General features: G+C 43.6%; 1 protein-coding gene across 1 annotated transcript in view; it reads right to left on the bottom strand.

Moving 5' to 3' along the window:
- TSPAN7 (tetraspanin 7) overlaps positions 1 to 22,591 on the bottom strand; it is a 94,628-nt gene that overhangs the window by 56,583 nt on the left and 15,454 nt on the right. The window lies entirely within an intron of this gene.

Genomic DNA, 22,591 nt, shown 5'->3' on the forward strand with positions numbered 1-22,591 from the left:
AGCAACAAATAGAGGAGCCACACAAGTGTCTTTAATGGGACACTGTAAAAGCAAAAAGAGACGTCAAGTAGGTTTCTCCCTTTTTTTCTTGTTCTTGGTTCTATTCCACACTGACATTAGCAAAGGAGAGGAAGAAGTAGAGGGCATTCTTATTAAAATTTCTGGCACACAAGTCTGAAGGGAATACTATTATACCAGAGGACAAGATTATATGAGATTATTTCATCATTTGAAGACATGCTTTGAAATTCAACGTGGCTAGAAGGATAGTTATTACACACACAGAGAAACAACCAACTGTACAAATAGAGGGGAAAATTGTTCAGACAACAACTCTTCAGGGAAAGATTTGGGGTGTAGCAGACAGTAAGGCAAATATGCCTCAGTGAAGTCATACTGTGATGAAAACTGAACACACTGGGATTAATAAATACAGGAGCCCACATCACCTACAATATAGATCATTCTTCTCCTCTGCTCGGTTTCATAAGGCCCCGGATGAAGTATTGTCTCTTGCACCAAATGCTTTAAGTAAAAAAAAATAAAAATAAAAAAGGACCAAAGGAAGAGAGGTCAAAGAACAAGAAAGATACCTAGAAAATACGATTTGTCAGGAGAGGTTAAAGAAAATTGCGTTGTTGTCATCTGGAGAGGGCAACACTATGGGCAGGGTGATAATGGACCTCTATGTACATAGAAACATGCTACAAAAGTCAATAGAACGATCTGTTCTCCAAAACCAGAACAGATAAGAAATAATGGACTGAAATTGGGGCAAGAATGACTCAGATCAAACATTATAAAAACTACATATAGTGATAACAAAGAACAGGAATAGATTTTATGCAGAGTTCTTCAAACACAGGGAAAATTAAAAGCTGTGATGCATGATTGAAGTATTGCTGATCACACCCAGGAGCAGAGAGAAGCCCTCGGTAACATACTGGCATTCTCCTTCCAATTAATTTTTTCCTAGTTTTCCAGGAATCTCAGCTTTACAAATGTGAGCACTAAGAGCTAAAGCAATATTATAACCATAAGAGCTGCAACAAACCCCACTGAAGTTTACATGCAGCTAGTACCTCATTAATATTGAAAATTAAGTCACAAATGGTTTGTGCTATCCAGTCAATGTGATGGCAGGGAAGTACCTTTGGCTAAGAACTTGATTGAACTGACTTAAGTTTAGCAGAAGAAGAGAAACTTCAGCCACATATCACTGTCAGCCCCTAGAAGAGTCAATAGAGAGAATTGCACATGGTCAATGCCTGCTTTAGGATGAAGGCTGTGTCAGGGCTGTGCTCTCTGCTGGCTGGGCAGGCAGCTTCAAGGTTAGCTCAGGGCTTGGCTGGAATTGTGAGATTTTTATGTACAGGTAATGCAGTGGACCATAACAGTTACTTGTGTACCCTGCACTTCACCCAGAAACCCCTGCTTACACTTCCACTTTTCTGATCGATGCAGCTGGCCATGAGGAGAGAATGCTGTACAGCACCAGCACATGAGGTCTCAGATGGACTTTAAATTTCTCATTTTAAAAGATTTTGACTACATTCTTTACTACCTCAGGGAGCACAGCATTCCACTATGCCTCAGGGTTCTCACTGTTGTCATTCCACATGTGGCATTAGCATATTTTTAGAGTAACATTTCTTTGAAAGCTGTATCATCAGCCCTGGATCCAGAGCCTTTTTTTTTTCCTTCAAGACCCAACTTGGGCTGCTACTGGAGAAGAACAGTTCATGTTATCTCCTTGCTGAAACAGCAGACCTATCTTCTTGCAAGTAAGAAAAGCATAACCTTTCAGATTACGTTTCAGGTTTGGGGTCTGCCCTTTTTCATGGGGCTTTCTCCTGGTGGGGCAAGGCCTCTCTGGAAAACATTACAAAGCCAGGGCAGTGCTGTCCCACAGTTCACGGGCCTTTTGCATGGTACAGGAGTTGCTTTCTTACACCCCAGCATTCATTCCAGCCCCCTTGGGGCCGGGAAGGCGAGGAAGGAGTACATAATTCCCCTACTGTGGAGCATGGAGATAATTTCTTCTAATTAGAGAACTCTAAATATTTGGAAGTCAGCATCCATTATTATTCTGGAAACTTCACATGACAATAGAAGATGGGTTGACTCTGGCAAAATTTCTTCATACCTAAAGAGCATTATTTGGCAAGAACAGAGACTCTTTCCTGTTTTTCAGCTTAATAATGCCAACAGATACATTACAGCCAGGCAGGAAACTCAGATATCTCTAAAGGAGAAGAAAGGCAAACCTTTTCAGATATCTCCTTCCTCTCATAGATGAGCCTGTAGAAAAAATTTCTGACAAAAAGACACAGTACATCAGCTGAAAAATAACCATGAATTCATATTAATTCAAAGCTGTGTCTTTTAGATGACAATACAAGTTATGTGACTTCTCTTCCCTGAAATGGCTTTGGGAGAAAGGAGCAGGGAAAGGAGAAAAAAGAGAAAAGGGGGAAAAAAGTTGTCCTGGAATTGACTTTGGGAACAAATGCTATGTCAGCTGGAAGAAAGCCAAACTTGAGTTGAAACAGCACTTTGCTATATTCAACTCTACAGATTTTTCTGACTGGAGATGGCTCCACTCAAGGACATCACCACAATAACTGGAACATGCTGACATCTGCATCAGAGGCTCAGTCTAGTCAGAAGTCAAAGTATGAGAAAGAGGCAGCGAGATCACCCTTAAGGATCTTGAAAACTTGCAATCAGGAGAGCATTTTGGGGAAAGTTGCCTATTTAGTTCCAAAGTGTCTCCCTAAGCTTGCTGAAAATACTGCAAAACAGGGAGCTGATCCTTTACGCAGGCACTTGTCTCAGAGCAAATCCAAGCTGCACACTTCACTTGAATAAAATGTGGTTAATTCAGACATTGCTTAGCCAGTACCACAGACTGTATGTGTTGGCCTGTTGCTGGGATTAATAAAGCAGAGATATTGCTTCACTCGTTTATCAGTTTTGCACAGGCCTAGTTATGGTTGAAAGATAACTTTGAAATAGCAAAATTCCTATTTGAGAGAAAATCACAAGGCCTAGCAAATCAGTATTTGAGTCATGCTCTCTTCTTGCCATCAGTTTGCACAGTGTTGGGAGAAGTAGAAAAGGAAGACACAAAACAGAGATGATGCACAGATTTGGGAGAAATTGCTCATCAACCCAAACCCCAATATGCAGTGGGGCCAAGAGGAATTTAATTTCAAATGAAAATTTCAAATGAAAAACGTCCAGTCATCAGCCCAAAAAATTGCTTTGCAAGAAATGACATTTCCAGTTGCACACTGTGTTCTGCTCAGACACATAAAATCTATTGTATTCCTCTTCCTCTTGGTATGCAGTGCACACGTGGATGAGAATTGCTGCAGCAGAAGCTCATTAGCTCTCAGGGTTGGAGGTGATCACATTCCTCCTAATTATGTAAGAAAATTCCACTGGCATGGTGATTGTTGCAACAAGAACAAATGTGTAATGCATGGAAACAACAGAGCTTTGGACTTCAATAGATCACCCCTACTCTGTTCAGAGGATGCTGGGACCTCTCTTTCTGACACTCAGTTCCAAATGAATCAGGCACCAAACACACCCACCTACTATTCTGCCTTGCCTCACTTTCTGTGATGTGACTTCCTTTAAGTTGGCTTCCCTGTAACCAACACTGATGAAGGAGAAGAGGTAACAGGATTTACTGCGCAGTTGTTCTAGCTCTGTATATAGGATCCACATTCCTGCTAGAATACAACAAATAACTAGTTTTCTAACTGTAACAGCATTTATTTTTCTCTTTATCTCAAAATTAGGAACCATTTTTTTCATTCACAGCCCTTGAAGATCAGGGCTTTCTCTGCCATCACATGTGTTTGTTTAGCATGGATACAGGTGTATTTGGTGACTTTGCTTGAACTTCCTTTTGGTTACCAGGCCTTCATCCAAAATGTTCTTCAAGAAGAAGAATTTCCTTTCATCCTAGTATTGGAACCAACACAACCAGTATCCTAGAGCTCACCATATCAAAAGCCAGCGAAACTCAAGAAGAAAGTAAGACCTTTGCTTTCAGTACACACCTAAAGGACCAGGGAAGTGGAACAGAGAAAACAGTTTTCCTTAGGAATATACCCAGGAGTTTTTAACTGAACCTGACTCAACTTGTGACTGTCTAAATCTAGAATTAGATCTTTATCTTCCAGGACAGGTGGGCAGACAATGAGAGGCTCAGAAGAAAATAATAGTATAGTACAAGAAATGGGCATCTTCATTCATGTCGTTGCACTCCCTGGGATACCAAGGTAGGAGCTGCTTTGTCCTGTTCCTAACTTGGCTGACATAAATGGTCAGGCACTTGCTCTGGCCAGTGTCCAGCAACCTCCTCCTGATTTTCATTTTCCTCACTTGAAACAGCTTGGCACCATACGAGTTTAAGTGCAGAGAGGGTTTCTAGGCAGCCATGCAGATGACCCTGAAGCAATCAAAACCAACCACAGACCTTTCCTCAGCAAACTGCATTTGCTCTTGCAGTGTTATATTTTCTTTGCTGTCTCCATCAGAGACTGATTCGACCCGACATATGACCCACAATCCTCACCAAAATTGCCTTTTCTCTGTTCTGCATTTTCCTTTCAGAGTGACTGTTTGATCTGGCCTTTACACAGGAGTCTTCAAGGGCAGAGGGCAAAAGGGAGCTGCAGGAAGGATGGAGGAGAGAAAAGTCACACCAGCATGTGGATAGCAGCACAGACTGGAGCTGACACCAGAACAGTCAGACCTTTCTTTCGCTGGTGGGGACAACTCACATGGCAGAAGGCAAAAGTTGGTGCCGTTGAACTTTACACTGACCACTGGTTGCTGGGAAATGAGCTGGAGTTGCCTGGCCCCTGTCAGCGTGGAGCACAAGGATATGGCTCAAGGTCTCTCCTGCGATGGTCCTGTGCTGCATCAGCAGTCCCAAAAATGGGACCATCGCATAAAAGACTTGGAAACTTCTGCAGTTAAAGCAAGGAAGGATGACAGCATGCAAAACCAGCACCCTTCGCTCTCCAGAATACCACAAAACCAACCCAGAAGGTTCTAACAAGAAGGTACTCAAGAATTTGTGAACAAAATTACCTCCTATTGTTAAAACATCTTTTCTTCTCCTTGAAGGCCACCTTATCTCAGCCAGTAGAGTAGGTGAGGACACTGCACTTGACTACACATCACCTCAGTACTGAGGATGCATCACTGCATCATTTTAGGAAAAACATACTTCATTAGCAAGTCAAGTCTCAGACAAGCAGCCTTTTAGATTTAGAGCAAAACCAGCCTTTTGGATTTAAAACAACAGCACTTTGGGAGCTCCTTATTCACGAGTTTCCAAGAGAATGTGCCATTCCCTAAAAATCTGAACTAGCTATTGCTTCAGAAGCAGCTCTGCACAGGCCACACTCCCACAATATACTTCACATTTCTCTGCCCACGTGAAATCCCTCTCACAGCCAGGAAGAGGGCAGGCACCAGATGCTCTCAATGCAGCTCTCTATTTCCCAGTGCTATATTTCACAGCCAAAAATAAAACAGCCCAACACAACTCGCTGGTTTATGGATATACAGGCACATCCTATCTGTTTCATCATCTAAAGCCTAGCTCTGTGCTGCAGAAACAGTTACACCTTGAAAGAGAGAGGATCACTGGGGTAAAATAGCGCAAGGGAAAATTAAAGAGGGCAGGGGCTCTTGTAAGGAAAGCATTCTGGCACGTCTCCTCCTCAGTGGCTTGGCCCCCTGAGCAGAATGCAAATGAGGAGCATCACTGACAAGCCAGTATAACATCTCAGTCCCCTTTACAAGTCATCCATTCTGCTCACGGCACAGAGACAGTGCAGGCATTGTCAGAAATACACTGGGCCCAAACAGACTAAGAGGGAGGCCCACAGACAAACATCACCCTATTGAGATTGAACACAGCCTTAAAAATATACTAACAGATACGGCTATTAACATGCCTGCACAAAATGGAATATGGGCACTCAAAGTGCTTGTTCATTCCTCATCCTCCATTTCAAGCTATAACGTCACCCTGTAATTAGCTGAAATAACCTCTATTCTGTTCAACTTCTCTACTGATGAGAAGCTCAGAAGAAGCATGAATTGTCAGGAAAGGTTTAAAAATACACCAAAATTTGACAGCAACAAGAAGACACATAAAGCACTTACTTTCTCTTTGTGCTTTTTTTTAATCTTGCAAGGGCTGATTATCAAGGATGTCACAAGTTTGGCTTTGCAAGCTAGTTCATAAAAATTAAGAGGGAATAGACTTTTCCTAAGTGGAAATAGACTTTTCCAAAGCTTCAGTTCTAAGATAAAAGGGCCATAGCATTGCTGGGAAAGATATGGGCATTACATTCTCAAAAAAAGGTACATTGTAGACTCCAGAAATGCTTAACTTAAAAATAGATTAAGGACAAAAGGTCTACTATCAAGGCAAAAGGATTAACACAGCAGAATTTCCATAAGAAATAGGAAGTTGAGGATGTCATATATTTTTACATGGGTGGGAACTAACTGTGGGCAAATCAGGGAGCCTACATTTCAAACAGCAGATTATTCATGAAGTTTATTTCCTCACCTCTATTACTTTGTGAACATCTGATTCAGTGGCCCCTTTGTGTTTTTTCTTTAATTAAACATTTCAAGCCATTCACCACATCTGACTAATGAACCCTGCATATTTCATTCTTGTTTTGTGTGCAGATGGGTTGTACACACAACTGCGAGTGCTGTGGCTTGTGATGTATAAAAAAACCAAATGTAGATTTAAAAAGTAATAAAAAAATACCAAATCTAATGCTGTTTTAGAAGCTTTTGAGAAAAACATAGTCTGAGTGCTGGGGAAGCTCAGGCTGTGAGAATGCCAGGAAAATCTCCAAGAGTCACGTATGAAGTTGCAAAAGTTATATATACTGGGATAACAAAATAATTATATGCAGGAATTGTTCTTATGAAGAAAATGATGGGCTGCATAGGAACAGCAAACCACTCTCAAGCCCAATTCATACTCTTTGGGTGCCATATTTACACAGACTGTAATGAGAAACATGTGCTTAATTAAGATTTTTATTTAAAGAAAGAGCTGATAAAACATGAAAAAGACAATCCCACATCTCTGGTATGCATTCCCCCTTCTATTAGCTTTGCTTGCTCAAAAATCAAACACAGAGAAGATTAATTTATTGGTTGGAACATAAAACCAATTAAATAAATAAATAGCTTGTGGCTCTGGCTTCAGAATGAATCTAGTGGAAAATTTTTTTTCCCAGGAAACCTGTTTTAGGAAAGCAATAAACCACTGGGAAGGGCAAAGGCTAGAGGAAAGGTTTGAGGCATTAAAAAAACCACCTGGAGACACCGGGCTATTTCTGACGTTACTGAGGATTTTTCTTTGGTTGATTCATCATCGCAGGTGTCCAATAGTAACATTGATTCTCAGAGATAGAACTTTCCACACAGAGCAGCCAAAGCTGGATCATCTGTTGCAGGCAAACAGCAACAGGGGTGAAAGGAATTGCCCTCACTAGCCTTGCATCAGCGGCAAGGCAGAGGAACATCACCCTCACGTCCCACAGTCCAGCACAAGGACTTGGCCCACTGAGGCTACTCATGGCCAGCAGCTCACAGCCAGTGCTTACTCCCCACAGCACTGCCAGGAAGGGATTAGGGAGCCTCATATCCTTCTTCAAGCAGCCTGGGAGACTGGGGAAACAGGGTAAGGTCTTCCCCTCCTCCTGCCATGCACTGAAAGGGGGATGGCAAGGGTAGGCAAGTGGCAAGTGGGGGTGAAATATGCATCACTGGTGTCTGAGTGCTGCCCCTGCCATCCAAAATTAGCAGGGGAGGGGGGGGAAAGCTGAGGAGCACTGGGAAGGAGCCTGTACAGCAGGAGCTGGATGATACAGTCCCTTGCTACAAGAGGTGCCCACAGTCCTTGAGTGCCAGGGCGTCTCACTGCACCTCCAGCCAAGCAACCACACTGCTGTTCCCATTCAGATATCCATTGTGTGCGGTGTTTTTCTTCAAAAAGAACTTTTTTCCTATATTATTTTGCTCCTGATCTATATGACTACAGAGAGCTGATGGATTCCTCTGCAAAGATACAGACCAATGGTGTTGTGCTTAGGCTTGATGGAATTAAATCACTGGTGAAGGGTCTCCCTAAAGCTCACTTCATTTCAAGCTGCCCCCTTACAGCCCCACCCCTGTGAAAAGGTGAGAAGCATCTCTCTTCTGCTATCAGTCAAGACTCCAAAGTGGAGAAAATTACTATACAGCAGCATAGAAAATGTTTCCTTTGGCAGCAGTTATGAAAATGCCATTCATCCTGTATGCAGCCTGTATGCTCTGGCATAATAAAGAGAGTGATTGAACAGTCTTTTAAGAAGTTTACTGGGTCACATTTCTCCTGGACTAAGGCCAGTGCTCCCATCATTCCCCAGTGCTGGGTGCACATCACACAAATACTTTATTGGTCTCAACCTTTATTTCTTACTGATTCTGATGGTGCCTGACACTACTTCTAACATAAAATGTGCTTCCAGAGGTTGTTCAGGGAAAATTAATAAGCCTGCCATCCTTGCTTCTTAGGTGGCCAAATGGCCAAGAAAATCAGAGCCTGTGCCCTTTTTTCTGTGTTAACCAGCACAGGTTTGTTCCAAGTCAAAACAGCACATAGCACACTTCAGAGGCTTGGAGGAGAATGAGAAGCAAAGTAAAATACAGTGAGGGTTAGGACAATGTGAGGACTTGATTATGCAAGCCATTAAAGATAATGCCACTAGTCATATAAGGATAAATCATGCCAGGGAGTGTGGTTTTACAGAGAAATGCACTGAGGATAAATTGTACTCTCCAGCTAGACATTTGTGCAGCTTCTTAAGGCAGTCAGTCTTCCCCTCACCACAACTGAGGAACCACATTTTCCAAAAAGCTTGTAATGCAAGATGCTGTGGGCAACAGCCCGTGCAGCAGGACTGCCATCCCCGCAACAGATGAGCTCAATGACTTCAGACAATCATCTACTGCATTTAGTAGTTCTCTGGAGAACCAGCAAAACATAGACATAATCAGTGTCCGAGTCTCTCTAGGTCAACAGGAATTGAAAGCAAGCAATACACTTTTTGCAAAAGGAAGCAATTTCTTGTAGAAGACAGAAAAACAGAACAAAACAACTATTTTTTCCTTCTCCTTAGCTTCCCAACTGTTTAATTAATAATTATTCCAGAAAAGTTATTTTCTAGGGTTTTTTTTAATAATTTAAATATTATTTTTAAAATAATTCATTATTTTAATGCTTTGGGTACTAGTACTTAAGCAAATCTCATCATGAGATACATTTCAAAAAGCGTTTCCATAAACTGAGGGCAATAAAGCTATGGAAAATGGCCTGTGCACATTGGGAATCAGCAGCAGTCACGCATCCAGAGGGAGGGCAGGAGCAAAGAAAAGACCATAAACCCCAATCTGGTTCATCCACAGAAAACCAGCCTTCCCCTGTGCAATATCCCAGCTGGCTCACTCTGGGTATTGTGGTCAAAGAAGAAGAGAAGGTACAACATAACTTCTTCAGGGGTTCTTTGCATGGCTGACTGACTTGCAACACACTGGGTTTGGTGACTCTGCAAGGCAAACTGGCTTTCCTAGCCCAGGTCTGGGCACATGAGACCTCAGCTCAGCCTGGTCACTGAGCTGTCCTTTCGTGAGCAGAAGACATTAATGGGAGGTAAAGACTCTACAGGACACAAAATAAATAGACACAGAGGTACGTTTCCAAAGTCTGGCCAAGAGTTTTACTCCTCACTCCCATTAGACTAATGGGCACAAGCACAAGGAGGTATCCTTTATGCTGCCCAGTTTTGGATAATTCTGCCCAGAAGATCCATCTGTGGCAATTTTAAATAATTTCAGATCTAAAAGCAAAAAGAGGAAAGTAAGGGGGGAAATTGCAGAAAAAGAAAAGGGGGAAGGAGCCTTTGAATCTCTCCTATTAATAATGTTAAAAAGTCCAAATAACTTAATTTCAGGCCCAAGGCCTAATTTACTGTGTAGTAATAGCACTGTCACTGTACTTATCAAAAAGAGCCATTTTGTGTTGTACCAGTGAAATGTGCCCTTTAAGGCATTACTGAAAATTCTGCAGAAAAGGAGGCTCACTTTCTTGTCTTGTAGAAACTTTCACTGTGTGAGCCTTTGACAGAGATAGCTATGCACAAACGTAGCAAAATTATGTTCTCTCTTTTGCTGATGATCTTGTAGGGGCTGTAAATCAGCAGGGTACATATTTTACTAACACCTCACCTAAAATCAAAGAGCTTTGCTTTTGCAAAAGGCCATGAGCAGGCAAAAGCAGTGGAGCAAGGTCCTGCTGACACCTCTAGACAGCATTGAGCCCCCCCAGCTCCCACTGGGATGGTCAGAGGAAGGACAGGCTCTCCTCAGCATCCTTTTCCAAAAGCCTCTTGGCTTGGACAGTTTCAGAAGCAAAAGACCTCCCTTCTTGTCTCCTGCACGAGCAAGGAGCAACTTTGAGCCAGAGATCCCTCGCAAAAGTGTCCTGGAGCTGGGAGAGCTCAGTTCCAAACTGACATCCTCCCAAAGAGATTTAAAACCAGACATTTGTCCAGGCAAGAGGCAGCATGACAGGTGCTTTGTGGATTTTCTCATTGCTCCAAGTTACATTTTTGAGCCTCCCATAAGCTTTCCCTGCTGGGATCTCCACCGAAAACTTGGCTGTGAAGAGGCTGCAGCTGCGTGGGACTGCACTGATGCCTGGCAAAACCCCCAACTCCAGGGCAGGGATGCAAAAACCAGAAGGAAATGTAGATTCTGCACTATGGGCACTTGTGATGTGCCATCTCTCTGCTTCACACTGCAGCAGTTCAGTTCTCAGAGCTCCTACAGACACACCAAACTGTGCCAACACTCCAACACTCTCCTTTTCTGCCTATCCATTGCTACAACTGAACATCATTTCTGCAGTACCGTCAACAGTATAGTGGTTGTTTCCAGGAGAAAATCCAAGCCAGGTCGACAGTTTTGACATGTTTCCCACAAAAGAGGTAATTTTAACCACACTGGGTATGCTACAGGCAACATTTACATTTGCACAGGTTTAAACGAGCAGAGTTGTTTCAAGTACATGTAGATCAAGCCGTGGCAAAAATTTAAGCTTGTGACACTTGTAGGAAGGAAAGTTGGGCTGATAAGTGGTGACTCAGACAAGTTGGCACTGAGGAGCAAAATGACAGAACATTCAATTAACAAATGAACTTTCTACTCTCTTAAATAATCATTACAGTCTTGCAAACATCCCAGAATATAGCATCCAATTTCTACCTACAAGGTTACGCCTGACATTTTTCCAAGTCACACTTCCTAGTTTCCATTAAAAATGAGTTTACCTACTGCATCATCAGATGTTCTGCTGAGAACAACATTTTGCTCTGTGCACTTCTTTGTAGCTGTAGGACATATTAGCCAATTCCTCTGAGTCACTTCTAGCAGTGTCTCACTCTATCAGTAGCACCGATTTGTGCGTGTCTGTTTGCTTGGCTGTCCTCCAACCACACCAGCTCTTCTGACTAAATCTCCTGGTCCCCTTCTGAGCAAATAGAAGTAAGGAGGCTCGTAGAAAGTCTTCTCCCCTTTGGGAGAGAAATTCAGCAAGAAATGCTTGGAGACCTTTTTCAGAACTCACTTGGAAGAAGGAAAGGCAAATGGACAGGAATAAGAGAGATCCAAGTGTCTTACCATAAAAGTCTTAACACCTTTGTCCCCTTATAAAAATCTCAACCTTCCAAATTTGGGATGGTGTGTGGAGCTGACCAGCGCCAATATTTCCAGAAAACACACAACTTTGAAAAGAAGGGGCTAAAGCAACAAAAAGGCATCTGCATGTGCTAACCTGATCCATTAAGACACTGGATCAAAAGTCTGCCCAGATGACCTGAACTTGCGTTTCAGCCACTGTCTTTTTGCTGCTCCCACACACAGCCCTTGCTTCTTATGTTGGAAAAAAGATTTACCATTAGTAAATGTTAAGGGCTTTCGAAAGAGATTTGGTTCCTCTTTCCCAAGTTAAGCCATTTGCAAGCTCAGGCAGACCCAAGCACACATCTTCCTGTTTGAGCGTCTGCTCTTACATTGGCCAGGCCTCAGACACAAAGGCCCCAGTTTCTTCAGCAGCCATCATTTGAGTAAAATAATAAGTGTCAAATGCTTAACAACCAAATGGGAGCAATGGCTCCAGACACCATTTGGACAGGTCCCTTGGGCTGGGAACCTTCTGCAATCCTTGAAACAGCAGGCCACCTATTATACAGTTACACCAAGCAAGGATCCAGTAATACATGTTTAATTATAATTAACACTTTGCTGAAGGAAAGGCAGCAGTACCAGGGCCAGAACACAAAGGAAAGGAATGCCTTCCCTCCCTCCTGGGACAGGGAACAAGAAGCAGAGATCTCCAGTGACTTGAAAGAGCAAGTGGTGGCCAGCTGAAGTGCCTCAGGGAGTCCTAGTGCAACGGGGAAAAGGTTTTTTGCCCAGGAAAAGCAACCTCAGAAGGAGGAACTTCCCACAAGCCAACGCTAATTTCCAAAGTCCTGATGGACACACAGTAAAGAGAATAGGAAGCAACCTCATCTCTCCTGCGTTCTCCCCAGGGCACTCTTTCCATCCTCCACGTCTCAGCACCCTGTGAAAGCTTCGTCCCTGGAGCTATGGGCTTGCTTACCGCATTACCATCAGCAGGAAAATCTGGGTTGTTTATCGTCCCTCTCAGAGAGGGCGATCCCGTATTAGAAAGATTAAGGTCAGCCTGTAAAGCGCGTGACACGATAATCTCGAGCAGGCGCCGAAGGGGCTGTGACAGGGACACGGCACAGATCCTGCCCCGGCTCCGCACCCGCAGGGAGCTGCCGCTCCCACCGGCCCCGCGCAGCTCCCGCACGCTCAGGTCACCCCCCCGGGTGCTGCTGGCCAGGGCGTACCCCGCTAATCACATGTTATAAACAACACATCGATGCTGAGGCTTGCAAACCTCCACCCAGAATCCTGTACCTCGGCTGCTCGACCGCGCAGCACAAGCCCACGGGGGCTGTGCGACCTCCACAGGGTGCTGGGCTTTACTGCCTAGCCCACCCCACTGCCCCACTTTCCCACCAATACACAGCATTTCAAAATATACCAGCACTGCTTTGGCACCCCCTCCATCTTCCCAGCACCATGCAATCTGCTCTGCAGTACCTTCTGAACAGCTTGTAAGCTAAGTTCCCCTTTTAAATGTTAAGCAAATTACACTGGGAGAGTCATGAATGATTCCAGTGAAGTATGTGTGTCTGTGTATGTGTGTGTGAAATCTTTATTTTCTGAGAACAGCAGCTACTAGTTCTGTCCTGAAGGAATAAACAACGCTTCTGTACATTTTTGGGAAGCAGGATCAGGACTTTTAAAACTACTATTCACCTCATGAAAGTAAAGTAAATTTAATTTCACCCTGAATAAGGCAACAAAACACGAACCATAGTTTAAAACACAGCAGCATCAACAAAAAATCCTCTACCACAAAACACCCCAAACCCAAGACATTTCTTGTCCAGAATATTACTTTACTGCTGAGTCAGGAGAGAAACATAAAGCTATTCTTAACAAGCCTGGTCAGAATCATTTTCTTCAGCAGCAAAGCAGAATTTAAGTTTCTGAATGCTCAACAACTGCAGCTCACAGCGTGTCTAGTATTTCACAAGCAAAGCCATGGACTTCCACTTGCATGCTGTCCTGATGGGAGGCCTTACAGTGCGAGAGCTGCCTGACATGCAAACCAGGCACACTATGGGCAGCCAACACACTGTCTAAACCCTTTTATGCTTGTGGTTGCTTATTTCTTTGGTAACTGACTGTCCCCACCCTGCTTAGATCAACCTCTTCATCATCCCTTCCCCTACTGCCTCCATTTTCAGGGGAGACTCCAGCCTGTAGCTCATGTACATCCAGGGGACTGCACCACAAATTTTTAGCAATCACTATCACTCTTACTCTTGTTTCATGGGTGAACAACAGCTTTGAACCCTTGTCTTCCCTTCAAACACTTAATTGCTTGATGTATTGAGAAACTACCTTTTAAAATTATTACACAGCTCCATATCACTAGATCTCCATCTCCCAGCATTAAAACCTGTCATGCACAATCAAGCCAAAGGAATCTTTTATCATGGCATCACAAGGAAAGAATTAAGATCCCTATAACTTAAGAAAACTGCTCCTATGCAGCGAGCTCAGAATGATTGGTACTTTTTGTCTCATCCTTTCTTCTTTAGAGATAAAAATCACTTTTTCTAGGCCTGCCTGCTACTAATTTCCCACCAGTGCCTCAAGTGAGGAAATCACTATGTTCTTTCTCAAAAGTCCAGCCTTATCAAAGATTCTGTACCTAATAGAGAGAAGAAAGAAAATAGCCCTTAATGTGTTTTTTAAATCAGTGCAAATGCAGTTAATATTTAAATAAAACCTTATGAAGTAAATCTTTATGTATAAAAATCCAATCTGTTCCGATTCTCTTTTTCCAATCCCCCTTCCTATTTCCCCTTAAGCTAGCAAAGCCACCTGGAATGATCAGTCATGTGATGACACACAACAACTGGTGTTTGGTACACAAAAGTAGCCCCTTCACTCCCAAACACTCCTGTTTCCAAGGGCTGGGGTAAGATGCTGGGTATGCCAGGTATGTGCTTAGCACCAATCTCAAGGTCAAATTTTCTTTTAAGATCCACTTCCTCCAGAAAATGATGAGTTTGCTCTACCAAAGGTAACTCGAAATCCAATCATCTTCACTACACAGAGAAATACAGGGGTGTCAAGTGAGAAAAAGGAATGGAGCCCCCTTGGAGAGAATCACAGCGACTGCTGAAATATTAATGAAGCTCTTTATTTGAGAGAGTCTAAAAAGGACTTTGAATAATGCATTGCAAGCAACGGTACATCAGCACTGGCTTTTTTATCCGAGAGGCAGCTGGCATTTTAAAAATAGACAACTTTCAACTTGATGGGGGTAGCTCACCAGCAGAGGAAATTATCCACAAATGTGCCATCATTTAAGGGAACAAAGCAGATAAACAAGCAGAGCACAAAGAAAGTTCATTATTACAAACTTTCTGAAGCAGCCCTCTGCTGTCAGCACAGGCTTGCCCACCATAAGTGCAGCTTCACGATTATCAGGCATCTCAACAACATATTCTGTCCCTTAATGTCACCAGAAAAGTCTCTTTAAGCTACTCTGTGACAGAAATGGTCTGGGAAAGATTTAATGATTTGCTCCTGTAAACAAAAGACGTGCTCTGTCCCCCCCAGGCAGCTCATTAAGTTCTAAAAACTATTTTAAAAATAGGATTATTAGTGATAATGGCTTTTTAATTCAATAGAAAAATAAGAAGTGGGAGAAAATGGAATTGTAACAGGAATGCGATGGAAAGTAAGAACCTTGGAGCTTGCCCAGCTGTACAGCTAACTGGACACATGGGGTTCTTTGGCTTTAGGATTACGCTAAAGTTCCCATTCCCACAGCACAAACGCCTTTAGCAGCAGCACACTGAAGAGCCACACGCAATGCAAGCCAGTGAATTGCTTGGCACGTTGGGGGTTTCAGTGTGTACACTTACTAACAGCAACATGACTGACGGACAAAGATGTTGCTGTAGCTGGCTTTGTGACAAGTCCCCCAGAACGTGACATAAGTCCTTGCAGCCAGGGATGTTTTCTATGTATCCTTGATATGCACTCCCTTTCCCTGCACAGACAGGATTTATAGAATGTAGTTTTAAAATACAGTCACACAGGCACATCTGAACGTGTGGGGCTGTGATTCAAGGCACAGGTGCCCTTATTGTGGGCTCTGCCTGCACATTTACAGTGCTCATGGCCAATGCCATTGGCACCACTGATTTTTGGTGAAAATATTGTGAATCTCGATGCTACCAAGAGTCACAGCATTATGAAACTTTTTGGGAAAGGGGTTGACAGGAGTTTTGCATCCACCTGACCAGAGATTTCCCTCCTTGCCCTCAGTACCATACTGCCTACACATTCCCAGGGGTTCTTCTATCCCAGCACAATCCCCTCTGAGACCCACAGATCCCACAAACCAGCCTGCCCCCACATCATTTCCCCCTTTTCCTCCCCCCAACAAAGAGTGGGGCCAGTGGTGCAGCAGCTCCCGGCTCTGAGGCACAGGGAGCTGAAGGGGGAGTAGGGAGAGGCATGAATCAGCCCCACAATGAAGCAACATGCTACAGTGGTTTAGAGTTAGCTGGTGTCATGCACATGCAGATCAGCAGTGAGGGAGGCAACCTTAGGAAAGTGAAATGTCCCAGAAAGCAAGTACCCAGGGCCATAAAACAAAATGTTCTGCCAGCCTTATCTATTCTTCCATCTTCCTGATTTATTCTGCCCAGCCACTTATTTATTTTATTGGCCATCAAATGACTGATTGGTCGCCTCAAGTACCAGTTTCCCTTTGCCCTTCTCTTCTCCATTAACTTTTACCTTCCTCCTCCATACATCCCCCTCCTCTCTTTCTGTTAGCCTACCCTTTCTGCTTTGACATCTTCGCCTGCACAAACAAGTTTCAATTGTTTCAGTCAGCTGTTGCGTGTCCACGTTTCACACTGCTAGAAACAGGCAGCTGACAGCATCAACATCCATACCCACTCCTGACAGGTGAAGCTGTCTGAAAGAAGAAGAGCCCAAAGGAGAGAAAGGACAAACTCCCACCCCAAAGGCATTTCATGTTATCATGGCCTTAGAGGATCTCTGAAAATGACATTAGGGGTGAGGAGCAGGGACCCCCAATGCAGCCTGATCTCCTTGCTCCCACCCTGCACCGTGGGGTAAGCAAAGGGTTGTTACCCCTCCAGGGCCACCTGACACCCTGGAGACCTTGGCACGCTGCCTGCCACTGGAGAATAACACAGGAGCACATGAGGCAACCCTGGGCTTGACTTGTTTGTTTTCAAAACGAGTTTTGACTTGCCTGGGCACGGGGGGGAGAGACATTTGGACACCACTAACACCACAGTGTTTGCTACACCACAGGCAGCCTGCCCACACCACCACCTCTGGGGAATACCTGGGTGGTGCTGTCAATAATCACACAGCAAGTGACAGGTCATCTATTCACAGAAAGGCCATACTGTCCAAGGGGGTTAGCTGTGAATGGGATGATAAAAAAAGCTTTTTAGGGCTTGCAGCCCAGTTTGCACTCCTGACATCACTGTGCAATGGTGCTTCATCCAATGCCATTTCCTCCTGCATCAGCACTCACTGCACCAAGGTTTATGCTTTTGCATTCCCCTTCACACTTTCATTTTCCATCCTTTCACCTCTCCTCACTCTTTCCCTTCCCTTTTTTTAATGAGATGCAGCCCTTTTTTTCCTCCCCCCCTCTCCCCTCCCTGCACACTGCTGAATGTAGGAAAAAATCAAACCGACACATCTCAAGGGCAGAGCGGGGACCAGAGTGGGAGGGTGTGCAATGCTGCCCAGGGCACAGGTGCTGAGGAGGGCAGGGCAGGCAGCCGTGCCTACTGTGCAGAGTAAATAACTGCAGCCTCGTTGGGAACGTGTTACAAATCCAAGATACAGCTGGCACAGGACGGATTTAGCGTGGTTGTGCTACTCAGCACTGGCATAAACCCTCCATGCCCCGCGGCTGGATCCCCTGCCACTGCAGTGCAGTTGCCCTCTCCCTGTTTTAGCAGTTCCCAACAGACAGATCCCTCCCAAAACATAACTCTCCAAAAATGCTGATCAAGGGTGAAAGCATAAGGAAAACAGCAGTGGGTGTTTGGACCCCAGACGGTACCACGGCCTAAAAGCCCCAGCAGCATCTGAACTTCTGATGAGCTGGGTAGAGTTTCAAATAGAGAGAGCCTGCAAAGGGGAGGGAAGGTTCTTCTAAACCAAACCAAAACCATTAAACTGAGTGGGAGGAAGAAATAACAAAAAGAGAGAGATGATTTCACTAGTTTTTGAGAACATGCTAAGGGAAAGAGCAAAGACACGCGGTGTTTGGGATGAGGCATTCCCTGTGGACCAAGTCATAAAATCTCTGCAGCCTCAAGCTGGGGACAGGACACATGCGGAGGGGAAAAAAAAGAAATCTGAATAAGTTGTCCCATTTAAAAAGGACATGGGAAAATAAGAAACTCAAACAAATGTATATACTTGTACACAAGATGGTGGAAGCCTAAAACCCATGATACAATCTAAGGTACGGAGACTGAACAGTTTGGTTTTAAACGAGGATGCCAACACCCTAACTGCATCAGTAACCTGGTAAAAGTGTGGTAGTCATGATGCTTCTCTAAAAACAAGCTACTTATTACCTAGGAAAGAGAGACTGGATCACGTCAGTGGGGGAAGAGCCTTGCCTTAGCAACATGGTAGGTAGCAGTGCCCATTAAAAAGCCAAATAATTCAACTGCCCTTCTTCAAAAGAATGATCCCAAAGGGATCTCCCAATGGGAGACTGTCTGAAGACAAAATTAAAGAGAATAAGCAGCCATAAAGATGATATATTTGAGGGAATTGGGAAGATAGCTTAAACACATCCATCTGGAATACAGGGCAAATAGTGACTGCCAGAGAAGGCATCAAAAGACCCAAGCTAAGCTGCCACCACAAAGGAGCAGCCTGATGAACCCTTGTGGCTATCCTTACATCCAAAGACAAATGATGCAGCTCCATCCCTCATGCCCCACAGACACCAGGGCTGCATCCCAGGCAAGCTTCCTTGCAATTTTCTGGGAAGGAGTCTCCCAAAAGGACAGAGGGAACCTGCTGGTTAGCCAAAGAGAAGTATGAAAAATGGGATCATTGTTTTTCTGCTAGAAGTATCAGAAGCAGAGTGAACTTTGAACTTCAAGATCACTTCCAGGATGTTCAACGTTATTGCTGTTCTTATTGTTTAGGTTAGGTATACATACAAAAGCCATTTTATCATTAAATGTTTCAGGACAAACTGTTCACCGTTTGTCATCTACTCCCAAAGCTGGGACCCTCAAGGGTGCAACACAGGTGTGATGTAGAAACACAGGTAGGTATGTCAGGAGCAAAGACATAAAACTGCAGTTATATGATATTTGTGAATAACTATTCACAAAGAGAGTTTCAAAACAAATTATTCTAGAGTTTTTCTTGCTTCAAATATCTATGCCATTAGATTAAGTTACCTGAATCCTTCCTATTTTTCCTATATGAATCATCTTTCACATATTGTTTGCTGTAATACAAAGCATAATCAAATCTTCTATCTTTACGGACATCCTCATTTCCCCTGATCAATTTGAAATATGCGTTAGTAATGTGAAAATCCACAATGTCTTCCTACAACAGAAACCAAGTGCAAACACTTGCACTTTACAGTCATTCTGTGGTTTTCTTTCCAGTTTCAAAGTCAGGTAAAAAATTCATGGTTTATTGTGACAGATCTCTGCAGTGAGCTAGAGAAAAGGCCAGCAATGGATAGTGTTATGACAAGGATATTCTCCTTCCTAAGCAGGTAATGGACTGTCTTTTCCTCTAGCAGTGCTTGCCAAACCCTTACAAAAGGAACCTGCCATTTTCTGTCTATCTACAAGGCTGATTTATGAGGTCAAAGTATTATTATAAAGATCTTCTTGCCTGTCAACTTGTGATATACACACAGATCTTTGAAAAGGAAAGAAAGGTACCGCATTTAAAATCTGGTGTGAAATTTTGGGAGGAAGGTGGCAGTTAACATTGGAATCTGTGTAAGCTCTATAGCCCTTACATCATTTCTTAGGTAATTCTCATGTCCATCAAGAAGACATTTTATATATAGCAGCCTGTGCATGAGCAGCAATCAAACTAGTCTGTGGCACAGCAGGGAAGCAGCTTCCTCACCATCCAGCTCCTGACCTCCCCACTGCACCAAGGTGGGAAAGAGCAGGTTCCTGATTGCTGTAAGGAGACCTGATTTGGACCAAATTCATTTGTTAGTGGCTTTCCACCCCCTCCTTTCTCACCGAGCTGATAACAAATTAATGAACTGTTTCTCAAGAGCAGAGCTTAAGGAGGGAAGTGCAAGGGAGAGTTAGCATTAAATACTTTGATCCCTTCAGCAGCTTAGTTACAAAAACAGGTGCTCCTTCCTTTGCTGTTCTCCAGAAGGAATGCCATGACACTCCACCACAGAGCTAATAGACAACAGGAGAACTAAAGAAGACTCAGCTGTCACTTCCATCAAGTTTCAGTGCATTTGACCATTTTGCACAAGCCATGTATTCTGTGTCTCCTGGAGAAAGCAGGAATAAACTCATCCTTTCTTCCCTTGAAAGACCAGCAATATATTCCTAGTCTTGTCTCTGTGAACAGGACTATTGGTGAAAAAGCAGGACACAGGACTGCAGCCAACATTCAAGTTCACTGCTCTGAAAATATCCTGCAGCAGTTCTAGCTCTCATAGGAGAGGCAAACTCCTCTGAGTTTTTAACCTAGTCAATTCATAACGGAAAAGAAATTCCCAGTAAGAACTCTGCAGCAGTTCATCTATACTGTGCCAAACACTAGTTGGGGGACTCTGAATAAATTGCAGAAAACAAAACAACAAAACGAAAACACAAAAATTTTTTAAACTCTCTGATTTATTACACAAATTATAGAATAATTTGCCCCTGGGGAGGAAAAAAAAAAGTGTATTTGTATACATATATTGATAACCCATCTCCCCAAACAATCGAATATCACTTCACCACACTACAAAAGCACTCAAAACTGTTTATGGGGTGCCTTCACAGAAACCAGTAGTTCACTGTGGGAAGTTTAGATGAAGGACATCTAGGGCACATCCACTGTGCACAACACAGCACTGTGGAGCAGCTGTACAACCAAAACCAATAAAGTCAAATCTGCTGAGAAGCAGGGAAGAGCCCACCTTTAATCACAACCATTTTACAGCTATGACACAAGTACCTCTGAACAATATCACACTGTCTTAGGAAGACAGGTGTAGCAGAGAGAGCCCCACTGCCTTTACAGAGAACAGGGTTTTGCAGTCCTGATTCCTTTCAAGTTTGGACCTCCCTTATATTTGAGCTGGTTTCTGCCAAATCAAGAGCCTAGCACAGAGTTACTCCCAGAAGGCTGTAACCAGAAACAGGGCTTTGCAGGTGTTTTGTACGAAGACCATACAATTGTGTTGCAGATGCAAGATGGAAATGCTCCAAAGGTAGACAATGGAGGCTACTTTTCTTCTGACAGAAAAAGCCTTGAAATGACCTTCCAGCCTTGAAATGACCTTCCAGCTTCAGGCCAGAGAAGTGAAAGAGAAAGAATATGGAAGAGGCTGTTAAACACAGTCGTTTTTGTGAGAACATTGCCCAGGGGACTGGCAACATTTCAAAGAAGGGCTTTTAGACCACCATGAACAGGGTCCCTCTGGCCTTCCAGTGCTGAGCACGTGCAGAAGAGTCTTGCTAGCACAAGAAGGCAGGTTTGGGAAGAAAGCAGACAGATTGAGAGGTCTTTGTGGCAGAATCCTGTGACTACCTGGAAAAGAGACTTCTGAAATATCTCAGCCTTCCTTGGAAGCTCAGCAGAAGGCAGTTTTGTCACCAGGATCCTGGAAGCTATACATTTCTATAAGCTGGTGCAAATGACCTTCTACAGGAGAAAATGAGTTCACAAACATGGACTGGCATAAAGAAAGTTTTAATTGCCTTGGAAATTACTTTAGTACCAAATGAGGCAACGACACTTTAAATGGAGGGAAGGCAGTTTCCAAAATAAGACATCTCACATTAATTTGACAGGAGGCTCCAGGTATCCTATACCACCTGTATCCCTCTATTCCTTGAATGACCAGAAATGCTTGTCACTGAGCGCAGAATCTGGCTTTACTCTAGGCACAAGCTAGTTTGTGTACATGGCGTGGGAGGATAGGAAGAAGTTTCACCACCTTACTTGGTTTCCTCTTCTCTCCCAGGGCAATTCAGAGATAGTTCTCATGGATTTTTTCATAACATGTTGTCAACCTTTTCTACTTATGCTCAAAAGACAGACATCAAGATAGAAAGAATTATTGTCATCACAATGATGCAGCATTAGGAAAGTGCAAATTTCATAAGCCAAGCTTTGAGACAAATGTTTCCAGGCCAGGCTGAGGAGAATTGTCTTCTCCTTGCCCAGCTGTGCAAGGATAACATCTTATCCTGATGGGATCACCTTAGGTCGTCTTCTTAAGATCTTCCACATCATTCTCTGGGCACTTCTAATGTGTTTTATTTACTACAGGTTATTATCCTGCTTTTGAAAATAGGAGCTAGAGGGTGGTAAGGCACTGGAACAGATTGTCCAGAGAACTTGTGGATACCTCATCCCTGGAAGTGTTCAAAGACAGGTTGGATGGGGCCCTGGTCCAGTGGTGGCATCCTTGTCCATAGCAGGGAATTGAAACTAGATTCAATTCCAACTTTAAGGTTCCTTCCAACCCAAACCGTTCTCTGATTGATTCTATGATTATATCATCCCAGGACTGACA

The sequence above is a fragment of the Corapipo altera genome, unplaced genomic scaffold (assembly GCF_003945725.1).
Source record: "Corapipo altera isolate COAL_440 unplaced genomic scaffold, ASM394572v1 0, whole genome shotgun sequence".
In the NCBI taxonomy this organism is placed as follows: Eukaryota; Metazoa; Chordata; class Aves; order Passeriformes; family Pipridae; genus Corapipo; species Corapipo altera.